The 18,926-nt window shown below is 49.7% G+C and overlaps 1 pseudogene; it reads right to left on the bottom strand.

Annotated features, from left to right (window-relative positions):
• Positions 1–18,926, bottom strand: part of LOC132087020 (serine/threonine-protein kinase PAK 1-like) — a 353,184-nt pseudogene that overhangs the window by 168,631 nt on the left and 165,627 nt on the right.

Raw genomic sequence — 18,926 nt, 5'->3', positions numbered from 1 at the left:
ATAGAGTTACATTTAGATGCCTACATTTAGACACCTACATTTAGATGCTTAAATTTAGATGCTTAGATATAGATCTAGAAATATGCTGAGTCATTTAGTTAGAGGTATGTGGAAGTTTAGATGCATAGATTGAGCTGTGTAATCCTAGGCTGCATTTTTACCTCTTTCCCCCCTCGGCTGCTTTTTCACCTCTTGCTTTTGCCCCTGTGCCCCCTGTGTCCCCTGTCCCTGTGCTGGGTCCAAGCTGGCGGCCGGTGCGGGCGGAGCAGCACTTCCAGCCCCGGCTGTCCCTGGAGCGGTGGGAGCTGCCGCTGGCCCCAGGCACTGTCCCCTGAGGAGCTGCTGAAGGACGGTGAGACAGAGGGGGCTGAGGGGGCTGAGGGGGCGGTGGCGCCGAAGGGACGCTGACCCTGAGCTGCTGCTGGGGCTGAGGGCTGTGGGGCAGCCGAGGGCCATGGTGGCACTGAGGGTACAGGGAAGTGGCACAGGCTGACAGACCAAAACTTCCCATGCATTTCTTCATCAATCTGCAGAAATGTTGGGTAAACAATTTGCTATTCCCTTTACTGATGCTTCTAGTATTGCATGATCCTGTCCTGCCCGGTCAACGAGATGGCATTGGTTTAGGCATGGTGTTAGCCCTAGGGGTACTCAGCCCTTGCGGTTATGGCAAATGGATGTAACTCATGTAGAAGAATTTGGTCAGGAAAAATTTGTACATGTTTGCATTGATACCTATGCTTGTGTTTTATACGGTACTCTCTTAACCGGTGAGACGTCACGTTGAGAAACATTTGTACAATTGCTTTCCTATATTAGGTATCCCCTTAGATATTAAGACTGACAATAATCCTGCTTTGTGTTCCTTAACATTCAATTTTCTGTAATTTATGGGGTATTTGACGTGACACTGGTATTTCTCACAATCCTACTGGACAGGCAATTATTGAGCGTGCCCATCAGATGTTCAAGGACATGCTGCAAAAACAAAAAGTGGGAACTCCAGGGTTATCCCTTGAGGAAAAAACAGCTAAAGCCAATTTTGTGCCTAATTAGCTCAGAACAACAGGAGATAGGGAAGATGCACCTATTCTTGTGCATCATGCCCTCACAGATAATCCAAGGGAGGAATTGCCTGACGGCATTCAGGTCATGTTCACAAGTCCAGGAACAGGGGTGTGGCAAGGACCAGCTACAGTCAAATGAAGAGGAAGAAGTTCTATGTGCTTGCTTACAGATAAAGGCGTTCGTTGGATTCCAGCCACGTGGACCTTCACTTCCCTCACAAGTTGTAAATCAGATAGAAAATGCTTGATATCTGCATAGTTGTGCATGTAAGCCATGGCTTAAAGTTCATTGTATCAAGTGTAACTAAAAAACTTGGTGATGAGTTTGTCAAGAACATAATTGAGCAGTGGTCCGAGGGAAAAGCAGAAATTTCAGCCTATCAACCTAATATGCAATAACTGCTCTTACACACTTAACACTAGTACCCCAAGAATGGCATTAGCTAAATTTTTAAGGCATAACTCAAGAAGATATCAGAGTTTTCTCTAAGATGTATCTTTGATAGAAATATATAAGCAAAGATTGTTACTGCAATTGCAGTTTAGACTTGCTTTAATTGCTGTAGTAAATCAAATTGTGCTAGAGAGCAAGATAATAGCTACAGAATGTAGAGTAAGAATAGCAATACCACAAACACATCTAAAGCAGTTTGGGCAAAGCGCAGGTGTGATGGACCAAAAGGGCGACAATGGCACCAGTCTGGAAAATATTAACCATGTTGCTTAGTGGAGTGATTAATGAAATGCAGGGGGTATACAAGATAGAGCAGCGAGCTAACATGAGGGTTACATAGGCTAACAGAACAAGGCAAGAATCTCTCTGCCTATCACTAGCTCCACCTTCGGATCCATTTGGCACCTGTTTAATTGGCATTCCTTCAGACTCAATGGAAGAATTGGGAAATTGGACCAGAGCTCAAATTTATGGCAACTTAAGTAAGGCCTGTTCAAATTGGTGCACTAATCAAAATGGGATGATCACAGAAATTTGGTGTGAAAAACAAAGCATCTCTAGAAATCCGTTAGGAATTCAGGCATTTACAATCGTTCAAGGTTTAAATACTACAAGTCAGTGACCACAGGAATTGGATATTTTGGGATCAGTGCCAGGAAATTACTGTTTGTTCTATGAGTACCACCGGGTTAAAGAGCTGATTAGGGAGAAATCAGAAAGACTCGGCGATGACGGCACTTGGATATTTCCTGTTTCTTCCTGGTATTACCATACCATGGCATACTGAGCCAATTGGACATGGTTGTATCCCTAAAACCAAAATCTGCAAGGATGTCACCTCCTGGAGTTTTTCTCATTTGTGGAGATAAAGCTTAGCCTGAGACTCCTGAGAAAGCATGAGGAGGACTGTGCTATTTTGGGAAACTGACACTGTTTGCCCCTAGCATGCAACAGATGCTTGACATCAGGCACAAATTAAATGTTCAAAACGTACTGTGCATCTATTAGGTTCAGACTGTAAGGATAATGTAGAATTGTAGAATATGCCTTTGGTTCTACTGGCATCACTTTTTACACCAGGAGTAGCTTCATCACAGGCCCTTACACAATTCAAACGATTGGCTTGTTGGACAAACAAACAAATTAACATTACATCTGCCATACTGAATGAGCTTACCACTGATGTAGGTAGCATACACCATGCTGTATTACAGGATAGGGCTGCAATAGTGTTTTTGTTGCTAGCACAGAGAGATGGGTGTGAAGATTTTGAAGGGATGAGTTGCATGAATCTCTCTGAGCACTCTGAATCTATGGACAAGCAAGTGTCATTGCTTAAGGAGAACATGATAAAAGATGACAGTTGTTTAGAATTCTTTTGATGAGTGGCTAAAATCCTGGGGAATAAGAGGCTGGCTCAAGGACTTAGTATGCTTTGGTATTAGGTATTCTTGGCTATGTAATGAATAAATAATTTTACGTATTATAGGCTTTGTATTTCATTCTTTTATCAGTTCTGCTAATAGTGCCTTGCTCACTACGCTGTGTGCAAAAGGAAATTGACCGTGCTTTTAAATCAGTCTGGCTTCTGCAAAAACAAAAGAGGGGAACTGTTGAAGATATTTTGCAGGTGGAGGAGTTTTTGCAAGACAACGGCCGTATTCAGCCGATGCAGAATCCAGCCTGCTTGTAATAATGGACACTGAACATGTTCAGTGGGGTCGATATATCCTTGAAGAAGATGAAAGAAAAAGAGTCATCAGGACTCAGCAAGTTTGTCAGCAAGCTTGAGAAAGTGAGCCATGGGTGGGCCATACAAACCCAGCAAGATGCGTGAAAACTTAGATAATCCAAGCAGCATTCTATTTTAGATGTGTGAACAGCTAGGATTAACCAATCATGTATTAGCTAGAGACGTGTGGACAGTAGAGATTTATTATAGATAGTCTTTTTAGGAACAATAAATTTTTCTTCACTGGATCATATTGGTAATGGTGTGATGCCCATGAACCTCCGCACCCCGCACTTAAGGGTGGGTTGGTGTTGCCCAGAAAATGTACACATTTGGGGAAGTGCCCTTGGAAGAGAGGGGCTTGATTGCCAAGGAAACTGCTTCCCCAGGAGCCCCCAAAGAGACAGGTGCAAGTGTCTCCATTTGACTTCCTGTGTTTCCTTCAGTCCTTGCACTTGGCTGAGAGGCAGGGGAAGGATGTGAAGAGCGGCTTTGGCATCTACCTAAGCATGCAGAGACCAAGCCAAGCACCTGTGGCAGGGTTTGTTGCCCACCTTTAAGCACAGGTCTGAGCCGGATCCTGTTTGTCCAGCCGAGTGCCCCAAAGCTCTCTTGGGGAGCTGTGAATTCAAAGGCCTGATGCACACATTCATGCCACCTCCCCTATCTGGTGAGTTTTAACTCTTGGCAAGATGTGTTTGCCCCGTGCTTGCTGGAAGCTGCTCTGCTCCAGAGCCACCAGGGAGCTGGGCTGTGCTGGCCTGGCACTGTGGAGAGTCCTCCCCTGAGCACTTGGCTGGGCTTGGTGTGTCCCAGGATGTCTTACACACTTGGGGCAATGGATTTGTTCCAATCAGAGGCATTTGGGGCAGGGTTGGTGCAGCCCACTTGGCAGCGTGTCCAAGGGCCCTTGCTGACACGGCGCAGCACGGTTACCATGGAACGGAATGGAACAGGGCCCTTTGTGACACGTGGTGAAGTGGCTGCTGGTGGTGACGAAGCAACGCCACAGTGCTCGGTGCACTAGACAGGACAGGACGTGCCAGAGCTGTGCTGTGAGGAGCCCCACACAGCCGGCTCTTTCGTCACAGCGATTCCAAGGCGTTTTTCCTGCAGCTGGCCTTGCAGCCAGACTGCGGGACTTGCTACCTCCGAGATTTCCCAGGCATCTGTCTCAAAGGTGTCCTAGAGGCCAGAAAGCAGGATGGCAGGCAGAGTGCTCAGGCTCTTCAGCCTGCTTCGGGGGAAGAAAAAGAAAGGGCCTGCAGCCTCCCCAGCGCAGCAGCCTGCAGAGCCGGAGAAGTTGCAGCCAGTGCAGGACGGTGAGTGGCAGAGCTGGGCCGCAGGACTGGTGACTGCGGCCGGCCTGGCCCCATCCCATCCCCGCCCCTATGGATGTCCCCACAGATAGGACGTAAGAGGGGCTGGGGCTGCCCCTGCTGGCCGTGCTCCGTCCCCTGGGCACCCAGGGGCTGTCCCTGCCTGGGCCGTGCAGGGCTGTGCCGTGTTCTCCGGCCTTTCCCGCAGCCCCTCAGCTCTGGCTGCACTCGCTCTTTGCCAGATGCGGGCAAGGATGGGACACTGGAGCAGGACCCCACTCACGGCTGCTTCCACAGACCAGTGCAGGTACCTGCGGCCATCCCCACTTGGGCTGGGCCTGCTGGCACTGCTCGGCCCAGCGCCGCTCTTGGAGCAGGCCACGGAACGTCCCTCTCTTCCTGCCCTTCCTTCTGTTGCAGATACTGCGGAGGTTCCTGGGCCTTGGCCGCAGAAACACCAGCGACGCAACAACCGAGGGCACGGCTGAGCTGCAGGCAGAGGCTGATGTCACTTCAGCCTCCCCGGAGTGTGCAGCAGACTCTGTCAGGGCAGTGGCTGAGGGCAGGCCAGAGGCTGTCATGGCCCTTCAGGGTCTGCACTTGAACAAGCACAGTGCCAGTGCCCTGTCGGTTGTGTCCAGTCACCTGCTGAGCGAGTGCGGAGACAGGCTGCACCCAGAGCTCAGATGCCACGTGGAGCCCAGCAAGGAGCCCTCGCTGGTGAGAAGGGGCAGTGGCTGATATCTACTTGGAACATGAGGTGGTAGAACAGGAAGGCCATCTTGCAATGGTGCCTGCTGTTTCTGAAGTGAAATAGGCACCTTTGTGGCTGTGAAGCTGTGTGGGCAAGAAGGATGGCAGGCTGGCGGCCTTGAGCAGCTGAAGATGCGGCAGCGTGTGGCCAGGGGGCCAAGAAGGCCAAGGGCTTGGTGGCTGTGCCAGCAGCAGTAGGGCAGCAGGAGCAGGGCAGTGAGCATGGCCCTGTGCTGGGCAGCGCTGCGGCCACAGCTGGAGTGCTGTGTGCACTTGTGGGCCCTGGGGAGCAGAAAGTCATGGAGGGGCTGCAGCGTGTGCACAGAAGGACAGGGGAGCTGGGCAAGGGGGTGCAGCACAAGGCCAGGGAGGAGGTGCCGAGGGAGCTTTAGCCTGGACAATGGGGGGGCTCATGAGGCACCTTCAGGCGGACTTCCATAGATTACTGCCTTAGATCCATAGATCCAAAGCTCAGCACAAGGGCTGTTTCCCTTCCAGACATCCCCTCACTGCATCCAAGTGCTTTAGACACTGGTGTGAGTAACACTTGCTTAAAAACAAATAAATTTTGTTCATTTGTTGGTTTGATAGAAAGAAAACCCTTGTGCAATTTCTCCTTCTCCAGGGAGCAAGGGAGCTTTGTCTCAACCTTCCTGCCCTTTTACAGCACTGGCAGAAATTCTGCTAGAATTTTAGTTTTCAAAGAGGCTGTTCTGGATAATGCAGTATTTATGCACAGGAATACATAGTTTGGGGCAGGGATGTTTGTGCAGAACAAGCTGTTCTGGTGCCCGACCAGCCAGTAGGGCTTGCCCATCATTTTCAAGTTAATGGCTCCCGTGTTTTTCGGCAGCCCAGGGAATCAGTGTGTTTTGTGTTTGGGACTTGATCAGGAAATCAATGCGCTTGCATTCCAGCTGGCCCTCAGAGATTAGAGAAGGTGGGAGGGGCTGGGCTGCATTTCTGATTCCAGCCACTTTAGCACCATCAGTGTGGTCAAGTGCAAGAGAAGAACTTGCCCGAGCACAGATGCACAAAGAGTGCTGTTCCCTGTGCAGCGCTCTGGGTCTGATTGCATTCCATAAGGACCCACATGCTCCAGAGACCCCAAGAGTGTGGGTTACTGAAGCAACAGGAGAGCAAGTTCAGGATGGCTTCTGATTGGGGCACTGCTACCAAGTGATGATGTGTGTAGCGACAGAAAGAACATTATTGATCCCGGGTGACCCCCACGTGGCGAAAAATGTGCTTTGACTCTGTGGTTTAGAAGTTTAACCAAATTCTTTATTAAGCTATGTTATATTACACTAGTACTATGTTAAAACTATACTATGGAAATACTATACTAAAAAGATACTAAAGCAAAACTAGTGACTGTCTCCACACAGTCTTTTATCTAATTAGCTAATCAATTCAAACAACTGTCACTAAAATGCAATAACAAATCACTTACAGTAAACAATCGCTATAACACATTCTTCATGGACTAAACAACAAGAAGAGCAAGTAGAGATAATAATTGTTTTCTCTTCTTCTCTAAGTTTCTCACTACAGTTCCTTAAAAAAAAGCCTAGGAGAGAGAATTATATCTCTCTCCATTCAAAGAATGTAAATCCCACAGTACAGTAAAGAGAGATTATAAAAGTGAGATCTGTCTATCTATCTATCTATTTGAATCTTCCTGGCTCTGCTCCAAAGCAGTGGAAGATGCAATGCTCACCTAAACGCATCCCTTCAGGAGAGACAAACAGGACATGGTAGAAGCAGAGGGAGGCCCTCACCAGACCCTTGAGAAATGCCCCAACTTCCCTGTCAGCTGCCTGAGAGGCTCTTGCAGCTTCAGTCCCAGTTGGCCCCTGATTGTAGAGCCAGGGTCACTTTGGAATCTGTGCCTCCCCTCAAACAGAGAATGACCCAGCAGAGCAGCAGCACAGTGCTTTGGGAACGTGTGAGCCCAGCAGTCTTGGAGTCTTGGCCCACAAAGGTCATATGGGGAGCTGAAACCCATCTTCTCTCGCTTTCTGTGCAGGTGCTTCTTGAGAGAGAGCAGGAGCAGACTGCTTCATCAGAGATGCCATGCCAGACTCAGGGACAGCTGTTCCCAGCCCGAGAGCAGGAAGAGCAGCTTGGGCAGCAGGTGGAAGAGCCACAGGAGAAAGGCCAGGTAAGCCTGACTGGCCAGGGCACAGAGGGAAGGGCAGGAAGAAGGGCATAAACCACAGCTCTTGGGACTGAGGAGGCCAGGAATCCCACAGGCACTGGAAGCACAGAGCCTTGGAATCTGCAGAGATCAGCCCTGGGACAGGAGGGTTACAGTGGAAGCAGATGTGGGTAGGGAAGCAGAAAGAAGTGGCTGAATCCATGTGATTTTGAGGCAAAAAGAGGGAAAAGCTGAGCCTGATGACAGCTTCCAGTCACTTGCTCTGCTTTTGTGTGCACAGAACATCAAGGTAGAACCACAAGCAGAGCTGCCCGAATCTCAGAGCGACATGGCAGTGAAGAGGAGGAATGAAGACATCCAAGAGGAGAAGAATCTCCCTATGCAGAGGGACAGTCAACAAAAACAGGTGAATGAAAGAATGGCAGCCGCTCCACTCATGAAAGATAGTCCTTTCCGTTGTTGTTTACAGAACATGGACAAACAGGTGCCGGCACAACTGCAGGAAACTGAGGCTAGGATCAAGGCAAGGAAGAAGAGGCCAGACAAAAAAATTGAAATCATCAAAGAGAAAATTAATCGCCTCCTTCAGGAGTAAAAGGATTTAGAAAAGCAAGTGAAATAGCAACAGGCACTGCAGTCACCCAAGGGGTGGTTTCTGCCCTCCTTGCCTTTGCAGTGCAGAGCAGCAGGGGGGTGGGGTGTTGCCTCTGAGTGCCATCCTGATGAGGCCTCTGTCAGAGCTGCTCTCAAGGACACTTCCTGCTCTGCTGAATCGCAGCTGATGCTCTAGACAGTGGCATTACTCCCTTGGCCATTTAGCCAGCAGTCATCCCAATGAACTCCTGCTGGCTTCTTCCGGGTGACCTTGTTTCTTGAGGTGTTTTTGCAGGTGAACACGGTCACTCACATAGATTTGGAATACAGGCTACAAGCTGTCTGTAACCCTTGTGAATCTGCTCCTGTCCTTTACTTTCTTCCCAGTCGATGACTCCTGGCTGACGGGGACAAGCTGTAGTCTCTGACTGCTTTGTTCTGTTTGACTTGAGGTGGAAGGTTCGCAATCCTACCTGGCAGCCTGCAGCGAGTTCCAGCAAGTGATGGGCAACCAAGAGCCCCGAGGCTGGCATGAGGCCCAGGAACTGTACCATCCAGAGATGCTGCAGGATAAGCACGTCCTGAGGAAGGTGCAGTAAAAGAGAATTTCATGGCAGGAGGTAGAACATTAGAATGAGGAGCTGCAAATGTATCTGCAGACCTAGGAGGGGGAAAGGAGTCTTTGAGAGGAAGTGGAGCGGTCGTTGCTGCAGTCATCCTTTAGAACAAGAAAGTGGCTATGAACTTGAGTAAAATCAGTCTTTGGTTTTGACCATTTGGTTTCACAAGTGGACATCCAAAGCAATCCAGTTGAAGAGCTCTGCATGTGGCAGACAGCAGCTTCCTAAGGGCTTGCATTTCAAATGGCAATCTCTCTTGCATTTCAGGGCAATCTCTGCCACACCTTCCTGACATCAACTCATTTCTTCTCTCAGATCTACACCAACTCTGACACTGAAGCTGCTGCAGCAATGCCGCCCCAAGGAGCCTTTGCTCCCCAGCCAAAGACGTGGAGCCTGAGCACTTGGTTCACCTCCCATGCTGACCCAGCTGCTGCTCTGCAACAGGAGATGGCGGGTGACTCCCTGGAGCAACACAGTACGTCTGCTGTCTTTCTTATCTGAGGGACAGTGTATTGTGTGCACATGTCAGCAGAGCTGTACCAAAGGGCTCTCCTCACTTCAGGGTCACAGAAGTGCTGGCATTGCTCCAAGGCAGCAAGAGAGAGCTCTGGGTGTTCCTGCTGCCTCAGAGGGCAGCTTAGGCTGGCTGGAGTTTGCCTGGGCTTCCCTCTCTGCCAAAGGCAGAAGCAGGAATTGTTCCTGCATCAGCAGAAGGCTGTGACTGCTTGACTTCTAGCCACTGGTAGAAGCCCTGCTGAGATCAGTCTCTAGAAGAACAAATCAAGCCCTTTGTGATTCTGCAGCACAACCCAATGAATCTGCTTCTTGCCTGTAACAGCTGCCAGTGCTGTTCTCTCAGATAAGACCTGGTAGAGTTGAGAAGAGAGCCCAGTGGATTCTGTGTCTACCATCACCTGTTGGGACAAAAAGGGCACTGATCCACACCTCGATGGGGCTGATCTCAAAGCCCATCCTGTTGTGTCCTGAATGGGGGCAAAAGCTTGTACAGGGCTCAGGCTCACTCTGGCTTCTTCCCATCATTACCTGTCAGTGCTCATGCTTGGCCTTTGCCAGCCTGGTTGTGCTCGCTGCCCTGGCCCTGAGGGCTGCAGGGACTGCAGAGGCTGGAGCCTTCTTTAGCTGGGAGGGTCCCGCTGCTGCCCGGCTGCTGCAGCGCGGAGCTGCCTGAGGCAGCAGCCCCTTCTCTGGACCGGCTTCTGCCTCGCATGGCCTGGACTCACAAGAGGGTCAGCATCTCCTCTGGGCAGCTCTCTGTGTCACAGGGGTGCCTGAGGAGCACTGCTGTCCCTCTGTGCCCGTGCCCGCCATGCCGAGTTGCGAAGATGGGGAGGTGTGCGGTGCCGAGAGGGCGAGTGCAATGGGAGCGACTGATCCGCGCTGTCAGGGTGAAGAGAAGCGGCGTGGTTCTTCACGCGGGGCACGGGCAAGGGCGTCTTTGAGCTCAGCCTGCTCATAAAGGGTGAGGGTCCTGATGCTGAAAGCCCCGTCACGATTGGTTCTGGCATGAGCTGCTCTGGTTTACAACTGGGAAGGCATTCTATTGGCAAACTGCGGCAAGGTGGAAAAGATGGGAACACTTGGCAATATTCCTCCTGTTCTGAACTTGACATCTGTTCAGAGGAATTGATTCGGGATGTGCAGGTGCATTTAATCTTAGCAAGTGGGAAACCTTTTCTAAATCTCGCAGTGTTTATTCCCAACAAAACAAAGGCACTCTTAGTTCCAGCTCTCCTCAATGTTTCTAGAGGACAAACTTACTTGCTTTGGTATGTATTCTCTTCTGGTCTCAGTGTAGTCTGAATCCATCTCCCTGTGCTTCCCTGTGTGTCTGCTGCCAAGAGGTCTCTCACTTCAAAGGATGCAAGAAATCAGTCTCTGTGCCAGCCAGACTTGTGCTGTGGACGTGCTGTTCTTTTCTTGTTGTTCCAGTTCCTGTTCCTGTTGTTGTTAGCCACCTCAGAGCTGGCTAACAAAGGGAGGGCTCAGAGCCCCAGACAGTGGGGCTGCCATTTGTATCTCCGAGAAGGTGGGATCTCTGCTTTAAAGTGAACATCTTGCATTTTGTTTCCCTCAGGCAGAATGGTGAAGACGGAAAATCCTATCATCAAATACATTTAACTGGAAAGTATTGGCAGTGGGTGAGTCCAAGCAATGCTAATTTTACAAAACTATGCATCAGGTGTTTTGCTGGTGGAATAGGTATCAAGCGTGAAGTCAGACAAGCTGCAAATGTGTTCAGGCACTGGGCTTAGATTGTCAGTGCTGATCAGAATTTCTAATTGTGCTCAGAAGGCATTGTCCAGAACATCTCCATGCTTCCAGAGTCCTGCAGCTTTTAGGCATTTACAGTAGAGATCTCCTGTGTGGGCTGGCTTTCAGTTCAAGATCTAAATGGCTTCTCCTTACTCTGCTTCTCTTTTGTTTCTAGGAGTTTTGGAGATGTTTTTAAAGCACTCGACACTGCCACAGGAGGAGAGGTAAATGTCAACAGCCCCTGCAGACTCTGCTGCTCTTGAGGGGCTTTCCCCACAGCTCCCCTCTGGTGTGAGCTGTGGCTGGAGCTTTGGCTAGAGCCGTGCTGAAAAGGCACAAGAAGCACAGACTGGTGCCAGCCTGCAAAATACATTTGGCACTTTGTCCTCCTCAGCTGCCGGAAGGAAGGCACGCAGGGCAGCGCTTCCTTTCAGACAAGGACGCGCTCACTCGCTCTCCATTGCTAAAACAAAGGTGGTGCCGTAGAGCACCTCCCTGCTCTTTGGGGCTACAGCTTCAGAGTCCTGAATTCTCAATTCTGGCTGCCAGCAAATCCATCGGAAAGTTACTGGTAGTTCCTTAGCCACCTGCAGTGCTGCACTTGGCAATTGCACATAGGGAGAGATCTGCAAGTGCCCTAAAAGCCCTAAGCCCTGCCCATTGCCCAAGATGGATCCACAGAGTATTAAGGCATGGATTACTTCTTCTGAATCCTAGAAAGAGCAGCAGAGAGTGTGGTCAGAGGTTTGTGGGTGATAGTTGAGACACAACTGTTACCAAGTGGACAAGGCAAAATGTCAGCGGCCCCACATGTTCTGTAACTGGCTCCCAAGGGAGCAGAGAAATGGGCTGTTGGAATGTCATTTCCTAATTACTGCAGTGCCTAATCACAAGGCAGTTTGGCACAGTTCAGCTGTGGCATTGCAAAATCACTCGCTTCATGTGCGTTGTTGTCTCCTGCCACCAACTGCTCAAGTTACTGATTTTCAATGTCATTTTAGGTGGCCATAAAGAAAATAAATCTTCAAGGACCGAGAAGGATGGAACGAAGCATTAATGAAATCCAAATCATGAAGAGGTACAGGAGTCCCAATGTTGTGAATTTTTTAGACAGGTGAGTGGTTCTGGTCTTATCCCATGTGAGTGAGAGCTTCACTCAGTTTGCGGACAGGCTTCAGGCAGCATTAGATTCCTCTGCGTTACCCTCAGAGGCGAAGGGTCCCGTGCTGGCAGAGTGCCTACGCCAGCAATGCAACTAAGCAACCAAGGACATTTAAAGGTCACTGCCACAGGGGTCTAATATAGCTGCCATGATCAGACATGTTGCAAAGGAGGAACATCTAGCTCCCATTCAAGCAGCAGTTCACACTGCAATATCCAGCGTGATGGCGTGCCTTAAGTGTGGCCAGGCAGGCCACTTGGCAGTAAACTGCCCCCAGCCAAGGCGCCTATCAGCAGCTGCTCCACCACGCCAAGGGGGAGGTAGGGGGCCATGCTGGGTGTGTGGAAGGAAGGGGCATTTAGCTAAGGAATGCAGATCCAAGCCCCAGGGAAACGGGAAAGGGAGGGGGCACCTGGGCCGCATCCAGCCCCCTCCCACCTGGAATATGCAGCGGCCCAGCTACAGCAACCCCCAGTGGGGCAGGGGACCCTCGAACCCTATGCCCCCACAGGGAGCAGCCACCTTTGCATCCCCCCCAGCAATACAATGGCAGAGTTGTGCAGCACCCTCAATACCTTCGCACCCCCCACCGCCACAAGCCGCGCCGGAGTCACAGGAACAGCAGGAGACGCCCCAGAGCGGGATCCCTGGGTGGCCTTGGTCATGAAAATAGGGAAGGAGCCCCTGATGGTGTGGGGGACATGCCGCCTTTACGGCAGCCAGGATCCCCACGTCATAGGGTTTCAGTTCTGGGCGGACACGGGATCAGACTGCACGATTTTTCCCCAGGCACATTGGCCCGGACATTGGCAATTCAAAGAAGTCCCCCCAGTGAACGGAGTGGGGGGGCAGTCCCGGGCATGGAAAAGCACCCAGCTGGTGGCTATAACACTTCACACGAAAAAGGGACCAGAACAGACAGTAGCAACCTACCCCTACATTTTGCAAAATTCTCCACCGCTGTTAGGAAGGGACGTCCTTTCCATGCTCGGATTTCGGATTACAAATTTATCATGAGGGCCACTGCTGTACACCCCCCGCTGCCAATCAAATTGACCTGGAAGTCATCAGACCCTGTATGGGTTGAGCAGTAGCCCTTGACAGAGCCTTGAATGGCAGCCTTGCTGGAACTGGTCGACCGCGAACTGCAAAAGGGTCACATAGAACCCTCCACCAGCCCATGGAACACCCCTGTATTCGTGATCCCCAAAAGGTCCGGACAAGGCTATCGTCTTGTCCACAACCTCAGAGAAGTGAACAAGATGATCCGACCCATGGGTCCAGTCCAGACACTGCTACCCGCGAACTCAGCCATCCCTGCAGGGCAGCCGTGCGCAGTACTGGATATCAAGGACTGTTTCTTTTCAATACCCCTGCACCCTGAGGACAAAGAACGATTTGCCTTTTCCGTGGCGTTTCGGAACGGCGAGCGGCCCAACCTTCGCTTCCAATGGAGAGTACTTCCACAAGGCCTGGTCGACAGCCCGACCATATGCCAAATCACCGCGGACAAAGCACTGATGCCGGTCCGACACTCCAATCCCACCGCAACCATCATCCAGTACATGGACGACATCCTGGTTGCAGCACCATTGACAAGCCAAGTAGATCACCTGGTGTCCACAATCACGGAGACCCTTCAGGCCAACGGCTTCGAGATCGCGAGCACAAAGATCAAGATCAAGAGAGGACCCTGCGTGACCTTCCTGGGAGTAGGGATTACAAGCTCCTACGTGACACCCCCCGAGATGAAGGTAAACTGAGACGTCGAGACGCTCCATGACGTGCAACGCCTGGTGGGATCGCTGCAGTGGCTTTGCAACATCATCTTGATTCCTCCCAAGGTCATGGACCCTCTGTACGACCTCCTGAAAGGAAAGAACCCCTGGGAACCCAAGGAGCTGACACTGCAAGAAACGAGCTCCCTCGACTTCATCGAAAACCAGATGTCTACTGGCACGCTTGCCAGGTGGAACCCAGCCATGCCACTGGACCTGTACGTCCACTTTACACCGAAGGGGGAGTGGGAGCACTGGCCCAAGGACTCGCTGAAAAGGCCCGACTGATCCAATGGGAGAAAAAGGAGACACCACCTCCCTTTGTTTAACCTCTGTTCTTCAGTGACAGTTTCTGCCCTGGCAGAGACCCAGAGATCATTTTCCTTTACCAACCAGAAAACCCAAACCCGATGCAGCCACAGCTTTTCCACCATCCCACAGATCTTGCCTTGGCAGCTGATTTCATTGACTGTGCTAGTTAATGGGAACTACATCAGAAAACGCACATTTGCTTCTATAAGGATTCACACCAGCTTGAGAGGCTTTTTGGAAGAGGGACTGTGCTATACAAACTAATTTCAAGGGTTAGTACATGAAAGGCATGTCTGCAGTGCTTGTTGGTCCTTTAAGCCCACGTGCCCAAGAACAAAACTCATCATACCTTTTGTGCTTTTTTTTGAAAACAATGGTAATTGGAAGGAAAGAAAGGGAATCCATCAATTAATCCCCAGGTAAGGAAATAAACATTTGCAATCTCATCTTCAACAGAGACACATTTAGATGCCTGCACAAATGTATTGGGATGAAAATTGCTGCTTGGGCACAAAGGAGCCACCTGCAGCTCTGTCTCTCGGCAGTCTGAAAATTGCAGCTTCCCATTTTGCAGCAAAAGAAAAATTGTCATGGTCAGAAGAAGGAGAGGTGCCATCCCTATGGCCACCCTCTGCTCATTTGGCTACTCAAGTCAATGCATTAATGATAGGCCCATGCCAGAAAGGGCCTGGAAAGAAATGGGAGGTTTTGGCAGGCTCTCCGCATCACCAGGCTCTGGCTTGGTGACACAGAGAATGTGCCTTTGGCTAGGAGAGAAACACAGTGACTGAGTGTTTCAGCAGCACTGTACAGGAAGCAGAAGAGACTCAGTGGCCTTTACACTCTCATGCCCAGGTTTCAGGCATGTTTCCCAGTGAGAAGAAACTGTACAGGGAGTTAGGTTCATCTCTAAAGACCACAGTTTTAGAAACTTTGTTGGGTTTGTGTTGCCTTCCTTCATTTCTGGAAAGATAACAGCAGTTGTCAGATGCTTCTTTTCTGCTATTAAGGCCATCTCCACAGCCAAAGGACTGGAACCACTTAAAAGCCAAAGGAAAGTGTTGCCTGAGAAGAGAGTTTGTTTGGAGTTTGTTTGCATGTGGTAAGGCTTGAGTTCCCCCACTGCTGAAACCAAAACTACAGCAGATGCTGATGTGTTGCAGGCACATTTTTAGGAGGGGACCTTGGTGGAAGTAGTTCAGGCAGATGGCAATGGCCTTTTGTCCAATGGCACGCAGGACAAGGGACAGGTGAGAAAGACAGTGGTATCAGTGAGTATTTGCTCCTTACCGTGATGGGACTTTGGTTCCAATAGGGAGGTTCTTGTTCGATCATTTCAATCCCCACAATTCCAAAAGACCATATATCCACTTTGGGACCATATGGCTGACTTGTCAGCACTTCTGGCGCCAGCCACCAAGGAGTCCCGACTACCGAGCACCGTCTGCTCTGCTCAGGGCTGAGCTGAGTAGAGAGGCCAAAATCACCTGAGGAGAAAGCAAAACTCTGTTTCTATTTGAATTCTGTGCAATTAGGAAAGCAGGCCAAAGAATTGCCCAGTAGAAGTTGGAAAATGTGCTGTTGAATCTCCTGGCATTGGCGACTTTTAAACTCCCCCCATTTTTTACACTGTCGCCAGTAGTGTCTTTTGTTCTTTGGAAGCTTTAGACTTGTAACTCCCTACCTCTGTGCACGTTGCAACTGTGCCCTCAGCTCACAGCGGGTGTCCCTGCGCTGCCACCAGCCCCATTTAGGGGAGCTGGCTGTCACTCCAAGCAGCCCCACACCCACATCCCTGGAATGCTGCTCCTGACCAAGAATACACTGACCCAGCTTGACAGAACCATCGGTTCTGAGAAGGATGTTGTCACTCTTCACATCTCGATGGATCACATGGTTTGAGTGAAGAAAATGCAGTCCTTCCAGGCACTGAGAGAGAAAACAGAAGAAAGAGGAGGGCCAAAATGAGTGATGTGATTTCATCCCACAAGAAAGGCAACAAAGAATCTAAAAGATTCCCTCTGCAGGGGAATGGGCAGTAATGGCAGAACACAGTGCCACTGAGAGGAAGAGCTTGCTGCTCCAGCACTTGAAGAGCAGGACCTTTCTGAGGAAAGGCATGTCAGCTTCTGAAAGAGCAACAGCACCTGCTGTTATAGACTGTGCCCTGCAAACCAGCCAAGATGACTGCTGCTGCAGTGCATGTGCTCAGAAGCAAAGAGCCTTTTGGCTGCACTCCTGTCCTTGTATGCTGAGGCCTGAGAGAAACGAGTCTCTCTCTTTTTTCTTTGCTGATCATTTCCAATCCTGCCACCAGCACCTTTGCTTTCACAGGCAAGGAATGCAGTGAAGACAGACTCCAGGCAAACATTTAGAGAGGCAAGCTGGAGAACAGCAAATACAAATACATGAGCTCGAGCGAGAATACAACAGCAGGAGAGAAGAGTACTGGCACTGAGTACAGGGAGTGCAGGAGCACTGGCAGGCCTTGCACTTGAGATGCTTTTTCTTGCCCATAGCATACCAGCAACACAGAACCAAAGCTTGGCACAGGAAATCACTGCAGGTCTGAGCCCCTGTTTCCCAGACAATCCTGCCCAAGCCCTTGGAAACACAGATGGGATTGCTGACCTCCCGACTGATGGCTGCTGCCTCATCTTCATACAGAGCGGTCGTGCTGAGGATATCGTTCAGGGTGCCTCCGTCCATGTACTCCAGCACCAGCCAGAGTTCCTCACCCACAAGGTAGCTGAAAGAAGGAAAGAAGGCCGTGGAGATGAGCATGCATGGCTACGTTGATTTTTGCCTCCAGGTTTCTTACTTCCAAATGCCTTTGTGACAAGGACAGAATCATAGCAATAGATATTCCCTCTTGGCTGTGCATTGTTTGCAATCTTTGCAGTCTCAAGGAGAAAAGCACAGCTGTGAAAAAGAAGATGTCTTAGATGGCTAGTGAGTGAAAAATGCAGTTTAGAAACAGCCCAGGTAAAAAACCTGTCAGGCATGGTGTTTCTGGAAATAAGCACCTAGTCTTCCTGGCATGCCCAGCAATGGCAAAGAGTGGCAACAATCCAAGGGAAATCCATTTTAGGACGGTTCATCAGCACTTCAGAAACTTGAAAAAATCAATCCCAAAAATATGTGGAGGCAGTAAACTTTGAGGCTGATGACTAAGGAAGATACAGCTGATCCAGATTTTGAATAATTTTGGAATAATTTTCAAACTAGGTGTGCCAGGGAAGACTCATGCAGAAGGGATGCACTCTCTTCTCATCCATTGGAGATGAGTAGAGAGATATGAATAAATAAAAATTGACAGCTTTACTATCTGCCTGGGACCAAAGTGGGTTTTTAACCTCTTATGTTTGCTGTATGTAAATGCACACATGGGATAAGACCAGAACCACTCACCTGTCTAAAAAATTCACAACATTGGGACTCCTGTACCTCTTCATGATTTGGATTTCATTAATGCTTCGTTCCATCCTTCTCGGTCCTTGAAGATTTATTTTCTTTATGGCCACCTAAAATGACATTGAAAATCAGTAACTTGAGCAGTTGGTGGCAGGAGACAACAACGCACATGAAGCGAGTGATTTTGCAATGACACAGCTGAACTGTGCCAAACTGCCTTGTGATTAGGCACTGCAGTAATTAGGAAATGACATTCCAACAGCCCATTTCTCTGCTCCCTTGGGAGCCAGTTACAGAACATGTGGGGCCGCTGACATTTTGCCTTGTCCACTTGGTAACAGTTGTGTCTCAACTATCACCCACAAACCTCTGACCACACTCTCTGCTGCTCTTTCTAGGATTCAGAAGAAGTAATCCATGCCTTAATACTCTGTGGATCCATCTTGGGCAATGGGCAGGGCTTAGGGCTTTTAGGGCACTTGCAGATCTCTCCCTATGTGCAATTGCCAAGTGCAGCACTGCAGGTGGCTAAGGAACTACCAGTAACTTTCCGATGGATTTGCTGGCAGCCAGAATTGAGAATTCAGGACTCCGAAGCTGTAGCCCCAAAGAGCAGGGAGGTGCTCTAAGGCACCACCTTTGTTTTAGCAATGGAGAGTGAGTGAGCGCGTCCTTGTCTGAAAGGAAGCGCTGCCCTGCGTGCCTTCCTTCCGGCAGCTGAGGAGGACAAAGTGCCAAATGTATTTTGCAGGCTGGCACAGGTCTGTGCTTCTTGTGCTTTTTCAGCACGGCTCTAGCCAAATTCCAGCCACAGCTCACACCAGAGGGGAGCTGTGGGGAAAGCCCCTCAAGAGCAGCAGAGTCTGCAGGGGCTGTTGACATTTACCTCTCCTCCTGTGGCAGTGTCGAGTGCTTTAAAAACATCTCCAAAACTTTTAGAAACAAAAGAGAAGCAGAGTAAGGAGAAGCCATTTAGATCTTGCACTGAAAGCCAGCCCACACAGGAGATCTCTGCTGTAAATGCCTAAAAGCTGCAGGACTCTGGAAGCATGGAGATGTTCTGGACAATGCCTTCTGAGCACAATTAGAAATTCTGATCAGCATTGACAATCTAAGCCCAGTGCCTGAACACATTTGCAGCTTGTCTGACTTCACGCTTGATACCTATTCCACCAGCAAAACACCTGATGCATAATTTTGTAAAATTAGCATTGCTTGGACTCACCCACTGCCAATACTTTCCAGTTAAATGTATTTGATGATAGGATTTTCCATCTTCACCA

Source organism: Ammospiza nelsoni, chromosome Z (genome assembly GCF_027579445.1).
Source record: "Ammospiza nelsoni isolate bAmmNel1 chromosome Z, bAmmNel1.pri, whole genome shotgun sequence".
Lineage (NCBI taxonomy): Eukaryota > Metazoa > Chordata > Aves > Passeriformes > Passerellidae > Ammospiza > Ammospiza nelsoni.
Note: the sequence above shows the minus strand (reverse complement) of the source record. Positions and strands in the feature narration are given on the sequence as shown.